At 43.1% G+C, this 20,723-nt stretch overlaps 1 long non-coding RNA gene across 2 annotated transcripts in view; it reads left to right on the top strand.

The window, feature by feature from the left end:
- Positions 1-20,723, top strand: part of LOC119156343 — a 67,380-nt gene that overhangs the window by 28,181 nt on the left and 18,476 nt on the right. For both annotated transcript variants that reach the window (XR_005107079.1, XR_005107078.1), the window contains exon 3: positions 517-612. This is a non-coding gene — a long non-coding RNA (uncharacterized LOC119156343). The remainder of the gene's footprint in view (positions 1-516; positions 613-20,723) is intronic.

Raw genomic sequence — 20,723 nt, 5'->3', positions numbered from 1 at the left:
GCTTTTCCCCCCTTCGCTACACTTCCAGCCCTTCCTGATCCAAAGCTTGTGGCATCTTCCAAGTCCTCCTTGCATTCAAGACTCTAATTCAGCATGTGGTATGCTGTGCTTTTCCAGCAGGCTGCTTTTTGTCATTATCTCTCTACCCAAGTGAATGTTCAGGATGGGTATGTTCTTTCTTCAATTATTGCAGAGAACTAAAATGTAAGCAATAAATGCTAAAGCCAGATTTTTCTAATGCAAAACATCAAGCAAAATCTTTGTGTTCTCGTATAATTATTCCAAAAGAGTTACAAGCCTGGAAATAACAATACAATTCTCTATCTTAAAATATGAAACAGTGTTTTCTTACAGGATAAGATAAGAATGTGATTTAAGTTTGCTTTAGCGCATTTCTTCACTGTGTTGTGCTGACATGATTGTTCAAAGAAATTGTGCTTTTGGAAGGAAAAGGTTAAAGTTTGCTACTGATATTCATCAGGAGATGGATATTTAATCTTTAATCTCTTGTTCTAGGCCCCTACTTCGGATCAACTCATTATCCCGAATAAACGATGTGTCATTCCCATTATTTATGTTTCACTGCAGCCAAAGTATCTGGACCTCGTTTTGGTAAGCACCATTCATTTCGACCCATTCAGTATTAATCTCCCTTCTAACATCTTTCCTGTCCTATGTGCTGTCCCCTATTTGCTTTTATGTTTTCCGCAGAGTGTTTATAAAAGGATAATCTTTTACAAAGCAGACAGAATTTTTGTGTATAAACTGCTCTGTTTGAATGCCTCATTGATATACCATCTAAACTGAAGTGTTCAGCAAGATTAGTGCATCCACTGAGCCACTGAACTGGGTAAAAATATGGGAACTGCTCCTTTCTTTATAGCGAGAGAGGATAGCTAATGATGCCATCTTCTTTTAAATAGGATACTTTTAGCAGATGGACTCTGAGAATATGAATACATTCCACAAATAAAAAATAATCAACAAAGGAGGTGGCTTATAGTGACAAATAAAAGGAGAAAAAGGCATGGAATGTATAGATTATGTAAAGACCTCGAGCCAGCTTCCATCTTAGTGAAACTGGTGTAAATGCAGAATAATTCAGTAAAAATGATGTGAATTAGTGGGGTTTTTACATCATTGTTGCTCACATCAGGATCTGGTCTTTTTGTATTGCAATTGCAGATGACTTCAGCTAGGATAGGGACTTGCAATGCCTTGAAATGCAAATGATACATTTTTCTCTTTCTCATGCTGATATAAATTTGCAGTGAGAATGTTTTGGGCATGATCCCCTCCTTTTTTTACATGAAATAACTAAATAAAGACTGCCTGGCACATATAACGTACACTTATTTCGTCTGCCTCCTTTGCAATGTGTATCTAGTGACATCGGGTGCCACTGACACACCCTCTGAGATGCTGACACTTTATGTTAGAAGAACACAGTATGCAAGTGAATCTGTGCCCATATTCCCACATTTAGACGGGAAAAATCCCAAACAGACATGTGGTACTATCATTTGAATGGCATAGATTCTTAAATACATTTGTCACTCTGTACACTTGCCAGCTTTTCTTTGAAGATATAAACCACCAAAACACTCCAAATTTTATCCATCATGACTCCGTCAACATGTAGCACTGTTTAGCATGTTATTTTAGTTAAATTGCACTATTGTTGTCCATCTATTATGACATAAACTAGGATTGGTGCCCTTGCATTAAAATGAAATGAAAACTGTAAGAAGGAGTTGGGAAAAAGAAAACATTGAGAAAGTTGTGCCATTCATTTAGCAGCGAAGGAATGTGAGGGGGGATATTAGAGAGGCAGGAAGCACAAAAGGTGTCAGGCACCCATAGTTCCAGCTTTAAAAGGGTTCGCTCGTGTTTACAAGGGGCTGCATGCTGGGCATGGTTCAATACCACCACCTTTGGGGACTGTGCGTAGAGAGGGATGAGACCTCTCTGGATGGCTCCTCTTGTCATTTTTAATTCACCTCCCCCACTGATATGACCCAGACCTGACTTCTAGTAAGAAAACACTGTCCATGGCTATTTCTGGAGTCTGTCAACACCACTGCAAGGTTAGTGAGAGCAGTTTGTGGGTCGGGGACAGAGGTAACCCAGCTTATACCCAGATTACTGAGTTGTCATTACTCTTTGGAGATAGTCCATGTAATTTAGTACACAGAAGCAGTCTCAAGGAAATAATTGCCTGTTCAGTCCTAAGAAGACTGGTAATAAGAAAATGAGTCTGTCAGTTTCTGGTTGCCATTAGCTGAGGTTAAAATCTTTCTATTATAGCTGCTATCCAAGTGCCCTGTGCATAGTGGGTGGGTGGTCTCATAGAATCATAGAATCAATTAGGTTGGAAAAGATCTTTAAGATCATCAAGTCCAACTGTTAACCCAGCATTGCCAAGTCCACCAGTAAACCATGTCCCTAACCCTCTCAACACAGGAGAGAAAAAATCATCACCATATTTGGCAAAAATTGGCCTACTTACTGGGGTGATCAACATTGCACTGGTCTGGAGAGAGCTATTCTTTCAGTGTTAGGACCACTGCTCTCTAAACTTCTGTGTTTAGTGGTCAGATCTTTTGTAGAAACAAGTGCGGTTCCCACTGTGCTGCTGGGGGCCAGGCATCTGATGGTGTAAACCAGAAGAGATCTACCAACAGACCCCTGACAATTTCTGATGTTTTTCAGCAGTGGAGATATAATGTACATAGTAAATGAACACAGCATTTTTTCTTCCAAAGGTGATCAGACATTACTGTCCTGGACTAAAAGTTTTAGTGAAAGAGCAGTGCTTGTAAGCGTAATTTATTGCCTAGCAGTTTTGTGTGATGAACCACCATGTTCCTGGAAATCCCACAGGAAAGAACATGTTTCTAGGCACCAAAATCATTGCACAAGTGATACAGAGGTGATTTGTGCCAAGGCAGGGTGTCCATAGCTCTGGAATGTGTCAGACTTGCTTTACATGTGCAGGTCAACCGCACGGTGTGTTGCATTAGCTCAGATCCAGGATGTGGCAGCTCTGTCACTTCTGGAGTCATCATGCTGGCAGCTCTCATTCAGACAGGGTTTTCCCAAGCACTGAATTCAAGTTAGTGAAGACCTAATGAAACAGTTTTTGGAAAATACTGGTAAACAATTGTAGGTGCACCAGTGTGGGGACAAATTTCTGGATGATTTATTTGCACTTAATTAACCTATTCTCACTCTCTGCAGGGGAATTTCTCTCTGCCTGACTACGTGGTGGGACTGGGATGAGCCCACCAGGTGTTCAGTAGACAGATTTGTGGCACTGGGTCTGTACTAGAACAAGGGAGACAAGGGGAGGATGAGTGAGAGAGGACCAGGGACAGACTGAGGGAGGTTCAGCTGGGTGCCAACAGAACTACTTTCACAGGTAAAGCAAAGAGTCAAGGAAGTAATAATAAAAGTCCTAGGCTCTCATGCACAGTGCCCGTGCAGATTAACATACATAGGAAAATCAGAATGGGCTGGCCATAAACGTGCAAATAGAAGACCGAATAAATAGACACTGAAGAGGAGAGATGATATGATACAGTATGATACAATACGATATGATATGATACAATGTGCCTCTTTTGCACCAGGCATTGGACGTGGCTTCATGGTGTGGAGGTGATCCTTGTTGGAATAGTCTTTGCCATAAGGAAAGGATCATGTCTAGCACCAGGATACTCTAGTGATGTACCTGTATCCTCCTTGCATTTCTCACTGCTGATTAAATACCTCCATGCTGTGAGGCAGGAGAATGAACAACCGATGTGGGTGGGCTAAGCTGTTGTTTCCCACAAAGTCCCTGTTATGACTACATAAGGAGATAGGATGTCCATGTGGAGGCTGTGTGCCACTCTCCTTTTTGCAATGTATGATTGTGGATAGCAGGAGACAGACCTGCTGTCAGTAATGGGGATTACTGAAAGTGCTCACTGCTCCTAATCTGGGAATACACTCACATACATGCTAAGCAATGCTGTGATCTGATCCTCACCTGTACTGGCATCCCTGCTGCTACTGCTGTGACTTTTATTAACACTCAGGATAAGGCAGTTCCCACGTCACTCATTCCATCCATCTAGTCCTAAACATGCAAAGGTGTAGGCAACGTGTCAGGGAAAAAGAAGGAAGAGGGAATGCTGTGGTGACAGTCGGTCATTAAAGAACCAGGCTATCCCATATCCTCTGAGGCATGAAATCTGTCAAAAGATAGTGTATTTTTAGGAGCTGACTGTAGACACTGATGCAGTCTATGTTGTTGATATAAAGGTACAGAGATCTAGGCACTAACATGATTAATACCATGTCTCAACAAAAGGGATTTCCCACATTTATATTGCTCAGAAATAGCTTTCCATAAATTTGATATGAGTACTTGGCAAATAAAGCAGCCATCAAACACCAATAAAAATATGTTGTGATACCTGCAATATACACCTAAAGAAACAGAGAACATTAATATTCGAGAACTACTCTTCAGGTACCCATAAAAATTGGATGTTACGGAGACTCTGTCAAGGTAGAAAGGTTCAAACCTTAACCCAATGTAAAATGTGCATTGTAAAATTTCTTTCTTGTGAAAAATCAGGATTTCGCACTAGCAGCCTGGTTGAAGTGAGTGCTGACCAGCCAGGTGTCTCCAGCATGCCTGGGATGCATTTGCCCTGTCAAGCACATGTGGGAATCCTTTCCTTGTGGATTGGTCTGGTTTTCTGGCAGTGAGGGGCCATGTCCCTCTGGCTCCCAGTACCTGGGGCAGTGTGAGAGGCAGGGGATGTCCTGGGGGCAGAGGGGAGCGGCCTTTCTTTGTATGCATGAGGCAGGCGGTGCACGGTGTTGTCCTGCACTCAGGGAAATCTCTTTAAATAGTATTCCTCATAGGACACCATTTTTAGCTCCCCAGGCAGTGTAGCTCTGTTTGAGGGTCCAAGGGCTAACGAGTGCAAGTCCTTTTAAGGATCACCAAGTGGAGAGGCTGCCCTAGCTTCTCATCAGGATTGCACTTTTCTCTTATCCCCTTTTCTCTGCTCCCCCCAAGTCCCTCCTCTACAAATAAAAAGAAATGAAGCTCTTCCAGGGATTCTGCCTAGGATAAACAGCCCTGACCACTTTACTTTAAGAGAATAATTGGGAATGTTTCCTACAGATGCTGTCTGAGCACACAGAAATGCCAGAGTGATAGACACAGCTTAAATCCCTAGACTGTCAGACAGATAAAGATGGTCTGTCCCAAAATCTGCCTATCCCTTGTATCGCCATGTCAAAATGAAGCAGAAACCTTTCACACGTCATCACTTCTGTTAGCTTAAGTCCAGATCCTTGCACCCTTACTCATGGTTAGTAGTGCCTTACTGTAGAAGTAGCGCTACTGACTTCTCCAGGCCAGCTCCTGGAGGAAGACTCTATTTAAACCTGCAGCTGAGATCTAAGTGTCAAAGCTGCACATATCCTTAGCTACATTTAAGGCAGCACTACATTGTATATTTAATTAATCTAGAAAACAGTTTCAGTAAAATAAAACTGTACTTTTTACCTAGCTGTCTCAGTATGGCTATGAGTACTTTGAGAGCTCAGATAAATAAATATGAATACACTAATAGCTCTTTTTATTGCCCTCACCAAAGAATCCTGTTACAGCTGTAAGGCAGGTTTTAAATCCAGAACAGACAGTTGTAATTGTGCTGCCTTACATACATAGCCCAGGCCACTCATTTTGCACCCACCATTTCACTTCATGGTATCATTTCACCTATGGGGACATTTCTGAACATTTGAATACATCCCTACACAAAGTGTTTTGCCAAGTGAGGTTTTTTGGACCTCATTTGGAAAGCCCCCAAAGATGTAACTTCTGGGTCTCTTCTGACTTAAGAAAAAAAATTTTGATGAAAGCTAAATCAGTTAACACCAAATTGGGTTGATAGGGGGATCCTTGTCTTCTCAGCTAACGGTATGAAACCAGATAAAGGGGTTGATTTGACAGCTGAATAGATTTCCAAAGTGGGGTCATTTTCTCCCATGAGCAAATAATATGATAAAGATATGCAAGGGTATGTGTGTGCCTTTCAACGGCAGGCAGAGTCCAAGAGCTTACTTATCTCTAAACAGCTTCTCTGGTGTCTAAAATAAAGAATGCAGAGTTTCTGAACATTCAGAGAGCAGATACTTTTTCTCTTTTGCCTTGAGTGACCAACCACACTAGGAGAACTTGTGGCCTTGTTCTTGGTAGTGCTCTGTGTTTTCATTAGGAGTAGAAACACTGCCAGCTTTCAGGAAATCTTCAGCACCACAAAGATTAAGCCTTTACGGTTTAACAGTGTAATCTTTGTAGTGCATCCACACAATATTCCACTGACCACCTCAAACTGAATTTATTCCACAGTTGTTGAAATATCTTGATGCACTGTTGTTCTTCTGGAGTTGTCATTATCTTTATGGAAGTCTATGGGGGAAAGAAATCAGATAGTAAATCTCTTAGGGACAAATTTATGGCTCCTTTGCACCAGCTGATATAGAGAAAAGTCTCTGGTTCTTCCAGACAATTAGTTTGTTTCAAAGGAGCTGACAACTCTACTATTCATTTACTGTTTCAGTTTTTATGGCAATGTTGTCATTCTCTCACTCTTTTTTTTCTTCAGCAACCATAAGAATAGGGAAGAAAGATTCTTGGACTGCATTTCTGTCATAGTGATCTCCTTTCTCTTCTGTTTTTGTTTCCTTTCCTTTCCCATGTCCATTTTGGCAGGTAAGAAGTTTTTGCATGTTCCACATCACCTAACCAACAGTAGAGTCTTGAGGTCTAGATGCGGAGGCTGTGAACCTACCAAGGATGAATTTCCTGGATACCTCAATCTTTTTTAAGGAATTAAGTACACTACCATTCACTGAGGGAGGGGAAGGTGGAAGGCAGTTGGTTAGTAATGGTATACAAAATCATTTAGCTCGAAATCGGCAGTGTAGCAACTGATAGCTATTTGCATCTGAAGGTTGCTACTGGGCTGTGTGAAACAAGCTTGTGGTTTCCATGCGGTTACTTGTGAAAAGTAGCACCAACACTGCATTCAGTATCACTGTTTTCATTCCCTCACAAAACGTCACCAAAAAGACAGATGCGTATTTTTCTGACCCAGCTTTTGGGAGTTAGTGAGAGTTCTGCCATTGGTTTCAGTGGCTCTGGATCATGCCAGAGTAGACAAGGAGCCTGAACTTCCCAAGAGCCAGGGAGAAACCTCTAGGGTCAAGGACAACATATGCTGCAAAACATTGCACTGCTCCTATCGGTTTTTAATCTAGCTCTGGTGTTCATCCTTAAATATGTTAGTAGTTGCTGGAAATTCATTTTCTAGTGGGTTACACACAGTTAAAAGTGTTCTGAATAGCTGGAAATCCAAACATAACACAACAGTCCTTTCTCTTAGAGACATATTTTAATACCCATTGACAGCAAAACCATTACAGAATTCCATGGATGAAGACCAGGAAGGCAGAACAAGAAATGTAACCTTCTGATTTGTGAGTGGAACTGTATCTTCTTTAAAATGGTGTCACTTCTGATGCTTTACTTTGAAACTGAAGGCAATGTTTTAACACAGTTTGCATAATCTTTCCATGTGTTTTATGTTGTGCCGTTACAGGGCTCTGCTGTGATGGCTAACTCCTCCAGCAGAAATTTTTGACCTACACACTTTTTAAAGAGTACCTAATTTCTTCTACTAGGATTAATCAGGACCTTTTCTGCACACTGTAAAGTTTTGCTATATTCCTATGCTTTTTGCAGAAATTAACTACTTAACATAGATTAACACCACTGACAGTGTGCAAGTTATTAAAGTAAATAACTAATATGAAGCTGACATAACTGGCATTATTGTGCTCCACTGTATTATTAAATAAAATACAAAAGAGCTGAAACAATCTGGAATGACTGAAGTAGGTAAATGACACCCAGAATTAAGTAGGTGACAAATGGGAGCAGTTCTTTCTCTCTCTCAGTGGGTGGCTGTGATTTGGAACAAGTGTGTAGCATACTTATATTGCTGTTTTCTGCAGTGCAAATGAAACTGGTGTGATGTTTTCTGGTACCTAGGAGGGGAATCGGGGCCTTGTCCCTGCAGGCAGAGCCCTGTTCCACAATGAATATTACTTTCATTGTGACATTTTGAAGGTACTACATGGTAATGACACATTGCTCCAGTAATTTTCGTACAATGTCTCTATGAGCTCTCCCCATCTGTCATGACAGCATTAGTCTTGGCATCTCTGATGAAAGAATCAAAATTAAAAGGGAGAACAAAAAGTCAATTTCTAATGGGTTCCAAATACCCATATCTTACAAGCGTAAATTAAATATTGCTCTCATCTTGCAGCCTTCCAGCCATATTCCATGGATAAAACCCTCAAAACTATTTAAAATTAAAAATCCTGTTAAAAGCTGAAATATATATAAAGTAAAATAATATTCAGCTGTTTAAACTAACCTGTTGATAGACTGTCAGCTGTCATTTGATTTGCACTTCATTTGAATTAATAAAACGTAAACCATAAGCATCATGATTTACAGTAATATAAAAGCTATTACAAAGGACCTTCATCATAAGCTTCTTTGTCATAAAGCTATTGTATCTTACTTTCAATCACTGAACACTGTTAAAAACATTTCCTAATACAATTCCTTCTGATGCAACATACAAATTCCTTTGCTTCAAAGACTGACTATAGGGGCATGACTTTGAGTCTTTAGAGACAAATTAGAAGTTTCTTCTTGCATAAATAGTGTAATAAAAAATATTTTCATACTGATGTTTTTCATCTTTTCTTGAGGCTACACACACCCACACCCTAGCTCAGGTTTACCCACAGCCATTAAAGTATCTTTATGCCTCCTCCTTTATTGTAAATAACCCTTGGACAAGCAACATATAGTTACTCAAATAAACTGGTTTGTGTGCTCCTATGAAAAATGTCTTCATGAAAATGAAAAATGGACTTTATATTGCCCTCAGTTTCATATCCCCTTTTAAAGATTGTTTCTCCTTATCCCACATGTGCTGCTTTCTGGAGTTAACAATGCCATGAGGAACAAGCTGGAGCTGCCGGATACCTAATGCTACTTCCTTTGGGGTTTTCTCACCCATGGTGCAGGAGTAGTCTCCCTGGCTCGTCCGTCCTGTCTGGTTGTGGCAGTGTCACAGTTGCTCATAGTTGCATGTCATCCTGCTGTCTGGCCCTTGCAGCACTCCTGGTGCCCACAGGCAGGGATGCAAGGAGAGAACTGGGGACTGTCCAGGCACCACAAGATCCCTAAGATACACCCAAAACACTGGGCACTCCTGTCTGCCCACACCAGGGCTGCTAGCACATGTCCCAGTTGACCAGCTGGCACTGTCCACAGTGCTACACCCTCACACTGCAGCTCAGCGCTTCTGTGCCCTCTCCCTGCAGCATCCCCATCGCCACCCAAGCCACCATCTCTGCTGCTCCCAGTGAGGATGAGGTCTATTCTTCCCAAGGGATTTTCTCCTTGAACTGATCCTGGACAGAGTAGCTCCTCTAATGTCACCTGAGAACCAGATGTAGTGTGCTGTTTGGTCCTTTTCATAGGTTGGCCAATCATTAGCAATCAAGGGTTAAGAGGGCAATGGAAATACCTGAGAGACACTAACTACAGGCAGAGGAGGCAAGAGCAGGACCGGGTGCATTCCTGGGTTTAGACATAACCCTGAACTCCAAAAGGGATGCTTGTCTCTGGAACACGACAGCTTGCTGTTCACATGTGACAATGGGACCCCAAGTGCAAACAACGCCTGCCACAGGTCTGGCTCCACAAGTCAGAGGACAGTACACCTCATCGTCTTGCTCAGGAAGGAATGATAGTCTTGTTCTGTGGAGGAATGAAGGCAATGGGTTGATTAGCATTGATGATATGCAGCTGTGACCTTGCCTCGAAGGCAGTGGGTTGATTGACATGGATGATGTGCAGCTGTAGCTCATTCCACTAAATAGTTAAATAGCCCTGAGGATGGTGGGAGGGGGCTGGATGGAGGAGGAACAGGGTGGTTTGGCCTCTGGAGGAAGGTGAAACAGTATGGATTGGAGAGGAGAATCTGACCAATGGTAAAGCCTTGTTGCAGCCTGATGGCTTTCTTGTGCTGCAATGTTATCCCATGCTTTCTCTGTGGTATCAGTGAAGACTGAGGGTGGGGGTAGAAGGGCAAGAGAATGGAGGGCTATGCTACCAGTGTGTCCTGACTGCAATGTCTCTCCTGTCAGAAGGCAGAGGACCACTGGTGCCAAAGCTCCCATAAGAGAGGCAGGAAGCAAGGGCAGCCAAGCCAAGAAGAAGCACTCTGAGCAGCCAGCCCTTAATGGCCTGGGAGAGGCTGTCCCCATTTCTAAGCCCTTGAAAGAGAGCCCCAGAGGCTGCCCAGCTGAGGAGCTCCTGGGGGCCTGGTACGTACAGACTACATGCACAGGCATGGGCCCATGGAGGCAGCTTACACAGCCTAAACATTGGCTGGCTGCACCCACAGCCAGAGGTATGGGCTGGGTCTGAGGCTGGAGTGCTTAAGGATGGAGTGCAGAGGTGCCTGGGAGAGGAGGGCAGCTGCGTGACTGAAGACCATGGGACTACTTTTTCCCTTGTGTTCTTTTAAAAGCTGGGGCAATGTACACTTTTAACAGAAGGACATGGTCCAGAACCTGGAAATAAGGCTAAGAAAATTGCAAACCTCACTTTTGTTCACTGTGTTTCTAGAGATGTTCCTCCAAGGATGCTTTTTGCTTTTCAACTGCCTTCAAGGCCAGGCTACAGGCAGGCCTATGTCCTTTGTTTTAAAACTTTCTTTGGGTTTTCTGGGTCATGGCTTACAGAGGGCCTTTAGGTGTCCTGATGTTAAATGGACTCCACTTGACTTCAGACAGTAACGGGAGAGAGGGATGTCTTCTCAGCACTCTGTAACAAAGCTGTGCTCAATGTGTACTGGTCCCGGTAAGAAGGCCTGACCCACATATAAATTATCTTGTTTTTCCCCTCGCAATGGGGCAAGAAACGCCTGGTGAGCTTCTTACTGTGAGCTAGGTGAGATCAATGCTCTTTGCTTATACCCGGGAACACAGGAGAAAGTTCTACATTTGAGAACAGTTAGGTGTAAGAAAGAAGTTTGGACTAGATGTCCTCCTGAGAGCTCCCCCAATTTGATTCTTCCTATGATCTTATCTATGTTTGATGGTACTGTGGATCAATACAAGTGTGGCACAATCCAGCTGAAGAAAACTGTCCAAATCTGTTAGGATGCATTTTTGGTCTGGCAATGAAAGTGTGGCTGCTCCAGGGCTAGCACAATATTCTGCTTCAAGGTCATGTTGGTGGTCTTTTGCCTTCCAAAATTAGCAGTGATTAGTTGATCATTCACTGCTGGAGGGCAATGAGGTTTCTTTGGGAGGCACGCATTTGCCCACAGCCACTGAGACACAAAGGACCTTGTTTCAGCCTCTAGGTATTTAGCTCTGCACTTAGTGCACCAGGTAGTGGCAGGGTCCTGTATCATGACATACTTCAGAATGATTTTTGTAGAATTAAGTGGAATTGTGGTGTAACATTACCTAAAAATATGGCTGCAGGCTGACACTGAGGAGCACCTCACTGTCTTGCCTGTGAAGCAGTGAGTCTGTTTCCCCTTTGTTTGGCTCTCCCCAAAGCCTCCTGCTTCTTTTCTTGTCTGTCCTCACAAGTCAGAGCATGTCACGTCACAAAACTGATATAGCTGGGTATGCTACTTCAGGGTTTCAGCAGATCCTGTAGTTTGAAAAGTGTCTAGTGGCTTTGTCACATGATTTCTCTGTAGTGTGAGACCAGCCGGCAAAGAGCTGTGAGCTCACATGTTTAGATGGCTTAGTTTGTGCACGCAGATAACGTGAATATCTGCTTGGCAGTGTTTTACAGCAACTGAACATTCCTGACGCTGCCTCTTTTCATCCTTCTGCTCCCCCTTCCTTAACAGCAGAATCAGCAGCTGTAACAACACATGGAGGACACTTGGCAGCTGCAAGACACAGATGCTGAGCTCTGTAATAAACTTCTCCTGTAGAAGAATCTGAGTGCTTTTGCTGGCTGCTTAAAAGTCCTTATTGCCGTCTGACTCACTCGCTCAACAAGCAGTTACAGTGTGCTGATGGCTGTTGGTAATCACTCCTGGGGTTATAAGGACCAATCTAATTGACCTGCTTAGTCCTTCAGGGTGCTGCCATAGCCTAGCTTTAGTAATTTGTAAGTGAATTGCATGCTTTCATGATAGATATTTAAGAATAAGGTATTGTGCAATGGTTTAGTGGACCATTGTTTTTATATCTAGAGATAGGCAATAGGCCTGGTTTTGATCACAAGTCACAACGTGCAAACCAGAAATAACTTTGCTGTTGTTAAAGGGGTATAAGCTATTATAAAACAAATGTGAGTGAGGTCAGGGGTGAAGGAGAGCTTTAAATGAAGTCTGCATTGCCTGGTAAGGAAATGGCATATCTTTAATATCTCACAAACTGGCATTTGTTGGAATTGGCCTATGATAAGGGTGTGGATAAGGACTTATGGCAGCAGGCTAGTGTTAGAATAGTAGGAAGGCTCATTTCAGAAAAGCCTTGCAGAAGTGTGTTTTAAGGAGGCATTTGAATTTGCAGAGAATGGCCAACTTGGAAAGTTGTCCTGGAGTCTAAAGAGCACTGGGAAAGAAACCAGAAACAGACACTTGTGGAGATAAAGGCAGGAACTGGGCAGTAAGTCTGGTACATGGCCAAGGCAGAGAGGAGGGATGCTAGAAAGAGATGGTTGGAGGTGCAAGCAAGAGGAGAGCTCTAAACATAAGGACCCACAGCTTAATCTTGATGTATAACATGAGGGGAGGTGCTGAAGGAAAATGAGTGAAGTGTGGCATAGTCAGTGATGGGATGGAAGCTGTTTTGGTGCAAAGGTTCCGTCCATCTCTGTCGAAGGAAAACTGAAGTCATGACAATAGCAAAGATATGGCACCAGTGGAAGCAGGAAGTGAAGCACAGCCACAGGGAAGGGTGCAGGGTGAGCTGGACAGGGTGGACCTTATATCCAGTGAATCAGGGCTCAAGGGGACCAACCTCAAGCACAGGGGCACAGGAAGTGCTGAGAGGACAGAACGGTGGTAGGGTCTCACACTTCCGAGAGAACAGTGTGGCTGCGGGGCTCTGAAGTACCTGTACACTGAGACATGCAGCATAGCGAGGGAACAGGAGGAGCTGGAGGCGTGCATGCAGTTACAGGACTGCAGCCTCCTTGGGGTGACAGAGATATGCTGGGATGGCTCACACAACTGGAGTGCTGCCTTGGAGGGATACAGGCTCTGAAGGAAGGACAGACTGTCATGGCAAGGAAGGGGAGTTGCTTTTCATGTGAGAGAGCAACGAGAATGCATTGAGCTTCACTTGGTCATGGGTGATGAACCAACTGAGAGCTTATGGGACAGGAGTAGCAGGCAAACCAACATAGGCAACATTGTGATGGCTGTCTGCCACAAACCACGTGATCAAGAAGAAGTAGATGAGGCCTTCTTCAGATAGCTGTAAGAAAACTGATGTTTGCAGGCTCTGTCCTCATGGGAGACTTGACCACCCTGATATCTGTTGGAGGGCCAACACAGCAGAGTACAAACAATTTGGGAGGTTTTGAATTGCATTGATGACAACTTACTGACACAATTGCAACTAAGGAGCTGATGAGGGGAGGCACTTTACTGGACCTCAGACTTAAAAACAAAGAACTGGTCAGGTAGGTTAAGGTCAGAGCAGTCTTGGCTGCAGTAACCATAAGATGGTAGAGTTCAGGATCCTGAGGGAATGGACCAGCAGCAAAAAGTGGGGTTAAGGCCCTGGACTTCAGGAAAACAGAATTTGGCCTGTTCAGGAACCTGCTTCGAAAAATCCTGTGGCATACAGCGCTGGAGAGAAAAGGAGCCCAGACTGATTGATATTCAAGGGTCACCTGTTCAAAAATGGTCTATCCTGACATGCAGGAAATCAAACAATGGTGGTGTGAGGTCTGCAAGGATGAACTTCTGGTAAAACTTAAATGTGGAAAGGAAGCATAAGGGGTGGAAGCAGGGAGAGGTGATCTATGAGGAATATAGAGGCACTGTCCAAGAATGGAGAGCTGGAATTAGGAAAGCCAAAGCCCACCCAGAGTTGCATTGCATTTGGTAAGAGGTGTGAAGAGTAAAAAGAAAGGCTCCAGTTCTGGGCTCTCTAGTACAAGGGAGACATAAACATATTGGAACAAGTCCAACAAACAGCCAAGGAGATGATTAAGGGGCTGGAGTATCTATCGTATAGAGGAGATGGTGAGAGAGCTGGGACTGTTCAGCCTGAAGAAAGCTGTAGGGCAGGGGTCCTCAAACTTTTTAACCAGGGGGCCGGCGTGTGGATGAAGTGGCAGGCAGTCATCTGCAGCTGCTTGGTTTTCCCCCCCCGACCCCCCCAACCCCCGGCGGGGGGGTTCTGTAAATACCGGAGGCCGGATTGAGGGCCCTGGGGGGCCGTATCCGTCCCACAGGCCGCAGTTTGAGGACCCCTGATGTAGGGGATTGTTTCAATGTGTATAAATACATGATGGAGGGGAATAGAGAAGATGGAGACAGATGCTTCTGAGTGGTGGCCAGTGACAGGAGAAGATGCAATGGGCACACACTGAAATGCAAGGAATACGATTCAAACATAAGACAAAAACTTGTTTACTGTGAAGGTTGTGAAACACTGGCACAGGTTGCCCAGCAAGGTTTTGGAGTGTCTGTAGACCAATTCAAAACCCTATTGGACATGGTCCTGGGCAACCTGCTCTAGCTGACCATGCTTTGAGCAAGGGGTTGGACTAGGTCATGTCAAGAGTTCCCTTCCCACCTCAGCAATTCTACAACACTGTGAATGGGCCATATACTAAAATGCAACTCAGGTTAGTGGTAGCTGATAGGAAATATTTCCCAAAGGGCACATCTCCATAATATGTGAGTTGCAGTTCCCTGGCAAGGGACAGTTCTAAGAGTGGACAAGGGCACCAGCATAGAATAGGATGCTTCATCTCAGCCAGTGCTAGTGTCACCTTGGCAAGAAGTTACCACCTAATTTGTGCCTGAGGAGAAGACTCCTCTTTCCACTTCAGTTAGTCCTGTCTCCTTCATAAGACTGACATTCACATAAATATTTTTTAACTGGAAAAGGACAGTCCTATTTCTAGTTTGCACAGGAGATGTTTTCCTGTGACCTTTTTGTGTCCTTGTATTCTAGCATTTAGAGACAAACAGCTGTCCCAAGCTTCAGCTGGAGGAGGAAAAGGAAGAGAGCATCAAGCACGAATGTTAGTAAGTCACTTTTCCTCTCATTGTCTGGCATATCTAGGATGATTTTTAGCCTTAGAAACAATTGTATCTCTGATCCCCTTACACTTGATCTTATTAACTAGTATTAGACATCAACACTTAAAAATTCCTTGTTAAAGTATGAATCTTGTTTCTCTTGATATATGTTGGAAACCAGTCTGCTTCTTTGGTGGCTGCTTGGTATTTTGTAAAATAGCTATCAACACTGAATTTTATTTTATGTAACAACCAGTATCCTGTTATTTTATGATATTAAGGATTCTGGATGTAAATATACTATGTCTAAAGTTAATATATTACAAAAAGGTCTAGTATTCCTCCAAATAAACCACAGATTAAGAACAAGAAAATACTAACCTTCAAATAACAGGACCTAAATACCTGTTTCACCTTGTGCTTTCATGCTGCTGTGCTTGCTTGAAAACATGAGAAATATTTATTTTTAATTCACATTATCTCATTATTGCAGGTTTCCTTTACAACATGGCTCATTTCAAGTGTTAAAAAAAGCATAGTGATTTTTATCTAAGTTTTAGATTTTCCAGTAGTGATCCATCACGTGTATAGTGTTAGTTAGAACTGATGTAGCAAACTGGTTTTGTTTTTTCTTTCATCACACTGGTAGTCCAGCAGGCAAAATGTATTTTTAACAATTGTCTCTGAAATGCAAAGATACATGTGAAAAGGAGCCAGAGTATTGTAACTGAACTATTGTGTTAGGAAGCTGAAGGTGACAATTGAGAACTTAACTCCCACCTACATAATGAGTGACAGCTTTCCAACACGAGAACTCCCAGTCTTTTACTAAGTAGGCAAATACAGTCTGAAGCACATTTTTGTCCATGGGAGTAGCCCCACTGAGGTCTCAGTGCTACCCACCAGCATTAAGATGCTCACAGGAACAGGATCAAAGGCTACAGGGAAGGAAAGTTTGGAAGTCCAAAGGATTTGCTCATCAAAATCAGGTGCTGTGGATATCCTACCTTTAGTTGTTACTGTAATGCATGCTTAGAGCACTCCTCTGATACCCCTGTTCTTTCCCCTGCTCAGGGGGTCAGCTGATGGGCCCAGGCCATGGCAGGATGCAGGGTCACAGTCCCTCATTGTTCAGGGAGCGCTGGGCACTCAGACTCCCTCTCCTTTTCTGCAGAGACCTGGGTGCACCCTGGGAAGGTAACCAAGACCTGAAGGAAAGAAAATTCTGGGTTCTTCAGCTTAGATGCAGCTTTAGGATCTTCTCTGAGTTAAGTGTCTAGTTTGCATTGCATGAATAAAAAGTAGCGAGTTTTCAATGTGCAGGGAAAATTAATTTAACCCCTCTGTGGATTGAAGGTGTAATGACCTTTAGGGCCTAATCTTTATTGCCTGTGACCACACAGAGAAGTAAATAAATGAAAAGGAAGGGTTAGCAATTTTTTGGCCAGGAGAAGAAACAGGAGGGTGATAGAAACTGAACAAAGCAGCACTAGTAAAGAAAAACTACAAAGGAAATCATGAAAGAGGCTGGTGGTATATAGAGAGTCGAGGCCGAGGAAGGGGTGTTGGTGGATGAGGTGTAATAATGAAGGGAAGCTGTTTGATCCCTTGTAGCTCCTGGGTCAGTAGCAGCTGCACCTGCAACACCCTTAGGCTTTCCGTGTGCTGGCCAAGGCTGATAGTGTCTGCTGTTGTGCAAACATGGGCTGCCCTTCTCCTGTATATCACTGTGTGAATCAAACATCTGGGCTCCAGAGATACCTTATTAGTGCTAAACAACCTTGATTCAATTATACTACAAGATGCACACAAGATGGTATCTTTTGCACAGCCCTGCACTGTGAAGGGTTTATAGGAAGTATAGCACTGGGGAAGGTGGTGAAGAGCACGGAAACTTAATTATTCTTTTATTTCCACAGTTGGTCAGTAACAGTGCATAAAGGGGATGGAGGCTGAAGAATCAGTGTAGCCTAATGCCAGGGATAAATTGAATGATTCTCATTTTGAAGTTTCTCGGTCCCACTTTCTCCACAAACACTATATCTACATAGTCAAAAAGAAATTAGGGCATGATTTTTAGGCCTGGAGTTTGAAATCCAACACTTGGCTATGTGGCCAAAGCTACTTGGTTGTGCATCTGCAGCTTCTGCCGGTTTAAAAACTCACTTTTCTTTCCTGATGTTAGAAAATGGATCAGAAAAGCACCAGCAGTAAGGCTTTTACAAAGAGCAGGGGTGCGAAGTGCGCTGCCTGGGCCAAATTCCACACCAGATAATTCCATTGAGGCGATGGTTTCAATTGGGCATCGTTATCTTCACTTCCTGTCTCATACTGCAGTGCCGTGCTACTGAGCAGCTGCTGATTTCCTCCTCCCCAGGCCTGCCTGCTTGTCATGGTGAGGCTGCAAAGTCTTCTCCCTGCTCTGCTTTGCTCACAGGAGTTGTATGGAAAGGAAGCAAATGATGGAAAGTGCTTTGAATTCCTTTCTTGAAATTTACATCTTCTAGTGTGATTAATTTTTGCTATGATGGAGCAAAGTCATATTTTTAAAACTTTCTTGTTGTTTCTGCAGATCTGTCATCCATTTCCATGGATACATGAGTGGTTATAAGGCAGCCAGAAGCTGTCAATTCCAGCCACTCACTGGCTGCCCAGTGAGCAGTGAAAAGCTGCTGAAGTCATTAGTATTTTATACTTGAAAATAACACAATAGTTTGAACTTTTCTAGTACTCTTCATTCAAGAATCCCCAGGTCTGGTTAATGAGCCATGACAATAAAATAATTAATCAGGCCTCATAACAGTTTGGTGAGTGTGTTAGGATGTGGAGGCTGGGAGTGCTGAAGTGACCTGTTGAAGGCCACCCGATGAATTAGCAGCATGGGCAGGAAGGGATTCAGTTCACCAGTTCCGATTCCCCAGGCTCATCCCTGAATATACTAGGTGCAGCCCACCTGCAAATCGGGTTATGGAAATATACTCATCCTCATTTGCTTAATGAAAAAAACATCTTTCCTCCCCTGCCCCAGACCATCCAAGACATCTGTGATTTGGTGAATTTCTGCTGCAGCAAGAGCCATCAGATAATAGAAGGGCTGCATTCCTGCAGGATATGGCATATGCTAACTGTTCATTGAATGGGTTACCCTGTCCATCATGTTGAATTCCTCAGTCAAGTTCTTGCTAGTTCTTCTAGAAGGATAATGCTTCTGCCACTATGACAGGGAGATTATTCCACAAAGATAAGAGGTCATGTGTCATTATTATCTCTGAATGTTGAGTTATTTTTCTGGACATTTTCAACATAAGATATCTCACAGTTTTGTTTCAGGGAACTGAAACAAAAAGAAATAGAGGAAGGACTTTTTTTTTATATGATGCATTACAGCATGCTCTGGTTTCATACATTCTGTTTTTCAGTATAGTCACCCTATTTTTCAGCTTTTAACTTCTGCTCTGCAAGGTGACACACAATAAGTGATGACTCTTTCATTCTTGACTCTTTCATTCTTGCACCCTTACATAATCCGCTGAAATAAACAGGTCTTTGCATGTTAAACAACTGTTCCGAGTAATTAAGGTAGATGAAACTGGGCCCATCATGATTTACCTTCTGTGAATCCTCATTTTCTCTTCCTAAAAGAGCCCACAGGTGGGTGACTGTGTATATGGAAAGATTGAGAGAGTTTTGATAGTATGCACTGCTCAAGTAAACCTGGAGTTGTTCACACTCTACTAAATATTATTAACCAAAAGTCAATCCCTGCAAACACTGGGGGGATTATGCAACTAACTTTCAGGCACAGCCCACCTAGATTCAGTGGTTTTATTTGTGTGAGTAAAGATTACAGAGCCAGGCCCAGAAAAATATGATGGTGTTACTGAAGTATCCCCAATCCCTCTACGTTGTTGTCTTTGAGTCATTCACATGCATAGTCAATAAAATTGGTCCCAGCACAGATGATAGTGGTACCCTGCCATTAACCTCTCTCCATTCTCAGAGGAAGCTTTTTATTAAGACCCTTTGTTTTCTATCACTTAACCATTTCTAGTCATTAAGAAATACTTCATCCCTAGCCCTGTGAATATTTATTTCCCTTAATAGTTTTTTATGAGGGATCTTACCAAAAGCATTTTGAAAATCCAAGTAATTTATTATCTTGCAGATCACATTTATCTAATGGTTTATTAACTTTTTCCAAAAGCAAAATGTTGTCCTTTTCAACATTATTAAATGGTTTGGGGAAGATGGAAAAAAAAATAAAATCAGTTGTATTTTGACAGCTACAGTAGCAGTTTAGCAGAGCTGTGCTTGGATTAACACTGTTCTTCTGTCTGTACTTAAGGACTCTATTTAATTTCCTGGCATCTCTCTCTTCAGGTCAACCACTAGTTCAAGGTGGAAGTGATAAGTCTGCAGCATCTCAAGTGTGCTGGAGTTAGCTCTTGGGAAGTCGAGAGGAAGGAAATAACAGTCCATAAAGTTTTGATTGCTTGGAAAAGAAGAGATGTTTGTTGAAAGTATGAGCAAGGCCAGCTGCAAAGAGTTCAGGAGTGAGCAGAAGTAGTCCTGCATTGGCTGCTCACTCACTTTAGCTATTAATTGACAGCGTTTCATATAGGAGATTGAGTAGAGGAAGGCTATTTTTCTCAGGCCTGTTAGGGGGTTATCTTACACCATACATTTAGTTAGTGAAGGGTTCACTTTAAAGCTGGATAGAACAGCATGATCCAGGATGGTGTGGCAGGGAAGGTTTTGGCAAAAATAGTGGCACTGAAGAAGTAAAATAAATGTGCCATGCTCTATTCCTCCCCCAATTTTAAAATATCAGCATTTTGCAAGCAATGGGCCATATGCTCCCAGGGCTTGCAAGCCAAAAAGTATAGCAACTTACTACAAAACCGCTCTCCAAATTCTACACACAAGCCAAAACCTCCTACTTGGTATGCTGCCGTCATGCCAACTTGCAGAACAGAGATTGGGCCTGAGCAAGGAGATCTGCAAAAGTATGGCAGGTTACGCACATGCATGTATAAAGGGAGATACTTACTGGGGCTGAGGTCAGGACACTTGTCCTGCAAACCCAGCTTGGGGAGAGAAAGCAAGATAAATTGCCACTGATAGCAAGCACGTGTTTCCAAGCCAACCTGCTCGCTCCCCACAGAGAGAAGGTAGTGAAGTCTCCTTGAGTTGCTCCTGTAGGGCTTTCTGCGCAGAGGAAATAGAAGTGTGGACCTGCAATACTGGCCCCATCCAGCCCGTGCTCTAGGAGGATCATGGCTCTTCGGCATGGATACCATGGTAGGATGGCTGCAGCAG

The sequence above is a fragment of the Falco rusticolus genome, chromosome 12 (assembly GCF_015220075.1).
Source record: "Falco rusticolus isolate bFalRus1 chromosome 12, bFalRus1.pri, whole genome shotgun sequence".
NCBI lineage: Eukaryota > Metazoa > Chordata > Aves > Falconiformes > Falconidae > Falco > Falco rusticolus.
Note: the sequence above shows the minus strand (reverse complement) of the source record. Positions and strands in the feature narration are given on the sequence as shown.